Raw genomic sequence first — 8,652 nt, 5'->3', positions numbered from 1 at the left:
CTTTCAAAGCAACCATCCCAGCATTTGCCTCAAGCGATTTAGGGAAATCATGGAAAACCCAAATCAAGATGGCCACATGCAGGTTTGAACTGTTGTCCTCCTGAATGCGAGTCTAGTGTGTAACCACTGTGCCACCTCACTTGGTCTCTTGCGATAGAATGTATAGTCTTATAGGATAGGGGCATCAGATACAATTAAATGTGTTTCCTGCAAACACATGCACAGTTTCTGTTCCTCCCGTGTCCTGAAACCTTTTATGTTCCATTGTAATATTGGAGCCATCTATCATGGGGGATGCACTTTCAACTTGTCTTTCCACCATGGACATGAGTCCATAGTGGGAGGTGTGTTTTTTGCCTGGGTAGGTTTTGTAGCCAGAGTCACGGAAATGGTAGTGTTAGTGCTGGACAGTGAACCAGTCTGAACCTGTGGAGGAGCAGGGAGCTCTGCAATGTTGGCAACCACGGCCATATCTGATGTTCTGGGAAGAGGTATGGGCTTTGAAGTAACTGCAGCAGCATAACTGAATTGACAAATTCTTGACAGTTGACACTTCATGTTTTGGAGCTGATTTCCGTCAACCAAAGTACTCAACATCATGCCCAATTTTTCACTCTCCGAACTGCCCCACTTTTAATTGGTCAATTCACTTCCAGTTCCTTGTCTGGCTTTCTTTCTTGATGTGCTTGGATCCCGAATCCTGGGTCTGACCCTTTTATTTCATACTTCATCATACGTGATAAACGTACCACAAATATCTGTCTCTCTCTCTCTCTCTCTCTCTATGTCTCTCTAACACACACACACACACACACACACACACACACACACACACACACACGCGCGCACACACAATGCTAATGAAATACGTTTCATACAAGCACCAACCAAACACTGGTGGATCCTTCTGCACAAGATGTGATTCAGCATCAAATATACATTTGTTATAATTACAGAGATTGGCTTACATTAGAAACTGTCACAGGACATTGCATGAAGCCAAATTTTAGAAGGCCACAACTCAACATTATGACAGGATCATCAGAGTTTTAAATATAACAATGTCATCCAGTATAGATTTCTGATTACCACAAAGAAGACACGTCAATGGATTGTGCGTGTCTGCAAGTTGACGTGTCTTCTTTCCAGTAAGTGGCAATCTGTCTTTTCCTATGTTGTTGATATTCCTACCTAGTTTCCATTGTTTTATTCATCCAGTATAGTGGTGAAGTGCAGTGGTTAGTGTATAAACCCTATGTGTTGAAGGTCGTAAGTTCAATTCTCATGAGATATAGTAACATTTTTTTATTTGTAAATCTAATCAAAATACTTTGATTATTATTTTTATTCAGTTAATTGGTATAAACATTCTTTTTATTCTTTAATACTTTGCCATTTCATTTTCATTGTTGTATTGACATTTTTTATGTGCTCTTTTCTTTCCTATGATTCTGTTTTCATTTGGAATCTGTTTGTGTCGCCAACAGTTGGGAATGTGACAGCTCATGTAACCAGTGTGAAGATAGTTTCAGGTAAACAACGATAGTGAGCAATTACAATTTGCTGTAAGTGCTGAAACTGACATTTTTCTGTCTCGAGTTTGGTCGTAGAGGCTAGCTTTAATCATGGTGTCCAAACAGATTGCAATTTTAGTTCTGCCGCAGATTGTTGACCACTGTTTTCTGGGATATATTGCACATCATGAGGTTGTGATTAGGTTAGGTCATGAGTTTAAATTCAGGGCTACAAAACGCATCACCTGCCTCAGTTCAATAGTTAGTCACCGAAAACCAGTTATTGACAGAGCATCTCGCATTTCTATCATACCTCGTGGTGGCTGCCTCCAAAACTGCTATGCGCTAAACTTTAACAGCATTTTTGAAGTGACCTACTGTGTTTTTGTGTCATCTATAACTGAGTGGTAGCAGGCAGCTGAAGTGACAACACTGTAGCAGAAAGTGATAGAAGTAAACTGTCCAGTGATCAGACTATAGTGCTAACACTAGTAAACCCCGTTTCTGTAGTATCACCAGGTTTTTGAACTGGTGTTTGAGATCAGACGCAAAGGAGGCAGTGAACTTTGGGGACTGTGTGACATTATAGATACTTTTCTCCTCACCATGTGAGTTATGCATAGTTGTTTTAATTTTCTGTATTGTCCTTCCTTCAAGGAAGACACTATAGTCCCTATTCCAGACAGGGTGATAACCAGAGCAGTTTACACACTTCAGAGGTGGTGAACAACCAATTTCTTCATGGGCAGCCTTACCAGATTTGCCACAAGTGGCTTCTCCCTTACAACCTAAGGTGATGTGCCCAAAGTGTTGGCATGTGAAACAGTGCATTGGGTTGCGAAAATAACACCGCATGCTGAGGCGAAGGAAACTGCACTTACATTCTCTGGAGGTTCCGTGCTGCTGAAAGTCAGTCTAAACTAGTCTGATTTCACACTTCATTACTACTACTCAGCAATAAGGTGTTCCTGGCGTTCTTAACCTTTAACTCATGAGCAGAGATCTCTCAGATCACACAAAAATTTTCGAACTAACTCTCCAAGGTCAGTGGGGACTGGGTGTTTGTGTTGTTCCCATCATTTCATCATCATCATTCCAGAAACTGGCTAAACTGGACTGTGTAAAGATTGTGACCTTGTACGGCCGCTGGTGACTGAGCAGTTGAGCGCCTTGCAAGCCAAACATCAGCATCATCCGAGGTCAGTTGTGGTGGAATGCTTCTATACACCCCCTCCCCCCCCCCCCCCCCCCTTTAAATTGCCAACCCTACAATGTTTGTTATTGGCTGCATTATCATCTTGTTTGTTCCTTGTTGACACAGATTACTGACAAGTGTTAGGGTCTCCTAGACTGTGCCTCACGAACTACATACCTGTTTTCTTCAGTATGATACATTATAGTACAAAATGTGTTCAGGAGAACGCATCAGTTTTAACTTTCTTGAGTTTGATGAAACTGTTAGTTGGTGGATGGAGGAAGGTGTCAACCACATATATCAAGAAATAGATGAAAAAGACAATGATTTTACAGAAGTCAGTGATTATAGTTCTGTTATTGAACAAGAGTATCATTAAAAGAACTTCAGGATAACTGTGTTGGGGATCTGTCAGTTTCTACAGCAATGTACTTAAAGAATTATTTAAGTGTTTGTGCGTCCACACGTGCACACACACACAATGTATGTATTGTGTGTGATAAATAGTAAAAGGCTGCACACTTTATTTAGTGCAATAAAACAGGGAGCATTCACACAACACTACATAAATTATAAATTTCAAATATTTGTGCCTCAAGTCTCAGTTTAAACATAGGGGTGCCAGAGATCCCATCTAATAGAATATGTTACACGAAAGCCACCTCGTAAGTTAAAGGTTAAAAGTTTCGTCGTATACATAGCTTGCACCTTATGCTTTGTAGTGTCAGACTGCTATGGAACTTCTGGATTTTTGAATGCTTTTGTCCTCATTCCCAAGAGCAGTGAAGCTATTGGAGACAGGTAGACAGAAGCAATCAGACTTTCAACCTTTCCTGGATCATTTCACTGATTTCTAGGGCTTGGTTATAAATCAGCCTTCTGTTCTAGACCTAACATTACTATTGCTCTATACAAAGCTTGCTAACTCTTCTTGTGCCACTGTGGAATCAGCTTGCTGTTATTCTAGTATTGTGTAGCAGCAGTGATAATCACTGCATCTACAGAAACCACCAGCATCATTTCTCACTTGGGTTGTATTAACATCATTCATGAAAATAACACTGACCTTCCTCAGATTGATTGCCACACTTGATGATTATGCACCAGTTTGCATACGTGTACATCGTGACAGTCAGGGATTTGATTCACAAGCTTTGTTGAAAGGATAATATCAAAGGGATATTGAAAACTAATGTTTTGATAAAATGTTTTGGAATGAGAATTACTTAATGACAACTGCATTATGTAATTTGAAGGTACAATAACTTTTAAGCTTAAATAATTTGCATAATCAAATTTACTTATGACCAAAATGAAAATGATTCATAAAGATAATTTAATTGCAGAAAAAGTTTTTATCAAACAATGGAAAATCCAGGCTGGAATATAACATTATGAAAAGAATAGTTGCTACTCACCATACAGAGAAGATGCTGAGTCAAAGACAGGCATAACAAAAAGACTGTCAGAAAATAAGCTTTCAGCCAACAAGACCTTTGTCAAAAAACCAGACGACACACACACACACACACACACACACACACGGCTGCAGTCTGGCGGCTGAAGCCACACTGCGAGCTGCAGCAGCAGCATTGCACGATGAGACCGGCAACTGGGTGGGGGTAAGGAGGAGGGGGAGAGATAGTAGGGTAGGGGTGGTGGACAGTGAAGTGCTGCTGGGGAGTGTGCAGGGACGAGGTGGAGAGAAGGTAGGGCAGCTAGGTTCTGATGGGAGGTTAGACGGAGGGCAGGGGGGAGAGGGGGTTAGTGAAAAAGGAGAGAGGTAAAAAGACTGGGTGTGTTGGTGGAATGAGGGCTGTGTAGTGGTGGAAAGGGAACAGGGAAGGGGCTGGATGGATGGGAACAACACTAACGAAGGTTGAGGCCAGGAGTGTTATGGGAATGTAGAATATTTTGCAGGGAGCGTTCCCACCTGTGCAACACAGTAGTTTCAGCTCTCTGAGACTGCAGACATGTGTGTGTGTGTGTGTGTGTGTGTGTGTGTGTGTGTCTACTGCCGAAAGCTATAATTGTGTGAATCTTTTTGTTGTGCCTATTGCGACTCAGCATCTCCGCTATATAATTAAAACATACATTTAATCAGAGTGCAGTATCTGTTGAATGAAGCCAATAGACAGCAGACGGACCAGCATTAATAAATTCACTGAATGGTCCTGTGTACTTTCTCAGAGGGCAGTCTCTGACAATATGATGAACAGTTTGTTCTTGGCCCTCACAATCACTGGCTGGAGAGTCTCAAAGTCCCCACTTGTGCATCAGAGCATTGTACCTGGCGTTACTGGGTCTTATCATGTTCTGCTGAGTCCACTCAATTATCTTTAGATCAAATCCTGGTAGAATGGCAGATGGACCTTGAACATCTTGATGTTTTATTGTTGCAGCATTCCACTCCTGCACCACTCATCTTTAAGGTGAAATGTAAGATGACTATTAAATGTGAATACCTCAACAAACTAGCCATTGATCATAACACCGATATCATAGCTCTCCAAGAATCCATTCTAAATGGAGCAGCAATTAAGGACAAAAAGTGAGTAGGTTTATGATTTGCAAAGAATTGAATGCATTTATAGTGCAGCAGCTTTTTATAATGACTGAGTATTTAGCTATGATTGACAGCTGCACAATGCCATTATTCTAAAATCGAGGCAGCGGCCTGGGCCATTGTATATCCAGTCCAAAAGTTCCATATTTTCCTTTATGGCATCAAATTCAGTCTCATCCCAATCATAAGCTGCTTGTGGCACTTTTTGGTCATCCTCTGCACCTCCCAACAGGACCACACAATAACTCCAGCATATCACTATGAGATTTGCTACAGATCATTAGCACAGGATGCAGATGTCCATGGGAACTTATCCAGTCTTTGAAAATACTGAGGTTGTCTGTTTTCAGACTGATGATCTTTCACAGTAAATGGTTGATTGACTACCAGTAACAGCCCATCGCATAGCCCAGACCATCCGTCACGATCCTGTACTCAGTCAGGTGGCTCAGTTTGTGTGTGATGGCTGGCCCAAGCATTTTCCCACCAAGGTGTCTGGTCACTCCACAAATACTTCGTCATCAGCTGTCAGGTGTTGATGGCATGCTGCTCCTTAGCACCAACTCTGATGAACCCCATGTAGATGTCCTGTTCCTGCTGGCTCGTATACTTGCACTCCTACACCGTGGTCACTGGGGCATGACCCACATGATGGTCCTTGCATGGCCTGGCATTGATTCAGAAATTAAGAAGGTTGTTCACGAATGCAAACAGTGTGCCAATCAGCACGCACCACCACCACGAGCAATACAATTACGATCTTACACTCCATGGCCCATGCCAAGTCAGCTGTGGGACCACATCCACATCAACATCAACTTTGTAGGACCCTTCAGTAATTCCCTGTGGCTGATAGTATTGACGCACTGTTCAACTGTCCATATGTTTCGGGCATACGCTCTACCACAACAGAGGCTTCTGTGTGGCCTCTCACCCAGATTTTCGTGATCAAAGTGTTGCCCTGTATGATCATCTCCAATAATGGCCCACAGTTCACTTCGGCATTTTTTTAATACTTTCAGCACCCACAACGGTGTTACCCACCTTACTTCTTGCCTGTTTCACCCATAGTCAAATAGGGAGGTGGAGCGAATGGTGCGCCCATTTAAGACTCAGTTAAAAAAGTGCTTGTTGGATTTGCCAACAGGTTTGACGTTTGTCTCTGTTTCTCAGCAACTACAGGACCACCCAGCTGAATGGCCTTGGCCTGGAGGAAATCCTCCATGGCTACAAGCCTCAAATGTTGCTTCATCTGCTCTGCCCTGCTCCCCATGACCTGAGGTGCATTCACGTTATGCTTCGGGTGACTCTGTTTGGGTGCGCACATTTGGTCGGCAGTGCATGTGAGTGCTGGCAACAGTGTGTACGATGAGCGATTGGTGGATTTTCAGAATAGAGGCCCATAGGGTACCCCTGTCCTGCCATCAGAACCAACTGTGCCCTCAGTGGGGCCCTGAACTAGGTAATCACAGCCACTGCTGGCAGGGAATCCTTCCTGATCTTACTGGCTTCAACCTCCAGATGTTCTGTGGTACTACTGCCAAAATTCAGATATTTGGTTTTTGTCATGCTTATTATGAGGCCCCACTTTTCACACTCCTCTCTTATCTTCCAAAGCATGTACTCAGCATCATTCTAGTCATCAGCTATGATGACCTGGTCATCAGTGAAGAGAAGTGTGTACAAGATTTTGTGACCGACAGGGACTCCCATGCCCACAAATCTGTTCCTCAGGCTTTAAGTGCTTCCTCCCCACAGATTTTAAATAGCGTCAGTACTGAAGCACACCCTTCGAGTAGCCCTTCTGTGACAGGAATATCTGGTGACACTGAATTTGCTACTTTGACAGAGCTCACAAAATTCATATAGAAACTGTTTTAATTGCTTTTGAAAATAAAATTAACTGGATAGATAAAAAATGTGGTGGCAAGAGAACATACTTACAAAGGTGTCTGCAAGATTTTGGAGCCAGTGGCTCCTTTTTCCAGCAGAAGGGTTGAAGGGGAAGAAAAAGATGCGAAGGAAAAGGACTGCTGAGGTTTGGGAAAAGGGAAGCTTGGAAAAGTTGCCCAGAACTCTGGGTCAGGGGATACCCACCAGACGGGATGAGAAGGGTAGGCTGATTTTTGGGGACTGCACCTGACTAGATTTGAAAACCTAAGACCTTAAGTTTTTGGTTTTGTTTTGCTTTACGGAGCAAGAAACAACTCGGGTCATACGCACCCAAATCAAAACTATAGAACATGAAGACAGAGAGGAGTTAAAAAATGACTATATATCAGTCCCAATTGACATAACAGAAGACAGCTAAAAACAGGCATGTGGAAAAAGGGCTAAGAAGGACACCATACAGAAACAGAGGTCCAAAACTAAGAATTAAATGGCCTTCTCCATATTGCTTTGGTAGATAAAAAGTAAGACGCGGTTGATAGCCCGTGTGTCATTTTCTAAAATGACCGATAACTCAGATGGCAAACCCAAGCAGGAACATAAACAGTTAAAGAATGGACATTCCATTAGAAAGTGGCGGACAGTTAAAACTTGAGCGCAATGTGTATATAGTGCTGAGGCAGCTCCACTTATCAAACGACGATGGCTAAAAAGGCAGTGCCCAATATGCAGCCTAGTTAAAATGACCTCCTCCTGGCGGGAGGGCCGAAAGGAGGTCATCCAAGCTGCTGGGAGAGGCTTAATAAGCTGGAGCTTATTCCCGTGAAGGGAGGACCATTGGCGATGACAAAGGGACACCACCACCTGATAGACGGCAACAAAGAGATCATCGGAGGGAACATAGGAACTCACAAGCTGAGCTACGAGGACTGCAGCCTTGGCAGCAGAGTCAGCAGCCTCATTTCCTGGCATACCGACATGACCAGGAAACCACAGAAACATCACACTGGCTCCACCAAGAGTGAACAAGTGACAGTTTTCCTGGACCTGCTGCTCTAAGGAATGTGTGGTGTAAAGCACAAATAGACTTTGAAGGGCGCTGAGTGAGCCTGAGCAGAGTACACAACCGAAAAGGCTGTGTCACCTGATGTACTGTGTGGCCTGAAACAAGGTGATGAGCTCGGCTGTAAATATTGAGCAGTGTGCTGGAAGCCAATATCGAATAAGAGCTTAAGGGTTGAAGATAGGCTACTATGTAAGACAGAGATTAGTGCCGAAACATCATGCACGAGATAATAAGAGCGTAAAGCTATGTGCATTGTATGTGACAGGGAAAATACACAGGTCAGAAAATGAAAGATACAGAAAACTAAAAGGGTGTAAAAGAAGGAATAGTTACTGTCAAGGAAAGCTGAGGCCAAAGAAATTAACATAAATTAAAGCCAGGTGGGTGGCAGGCACCAAGGAGTGTTGTAACACCAGTTCCC

This window comes from Schistocerca americana, chromosome 5 (genome assembly GCF_021461395.2).
Source record: "Schistocerca americana isolate TAMUIC-IGC-003095 chromosome 5, iqSchAmer2.1, whole genome shotgun sequence".
Lineage (NCBI taxonomy): Eukaryota > Metazoa > Arthropoda > Insecta > Orthoptera > Acrididae > Schistocerca > Schistocerca americana.
The sequence above is the reverse complement of the archived record's forward strand: the minus strand, read 5'-3'. Positions refer to the sequence as shown.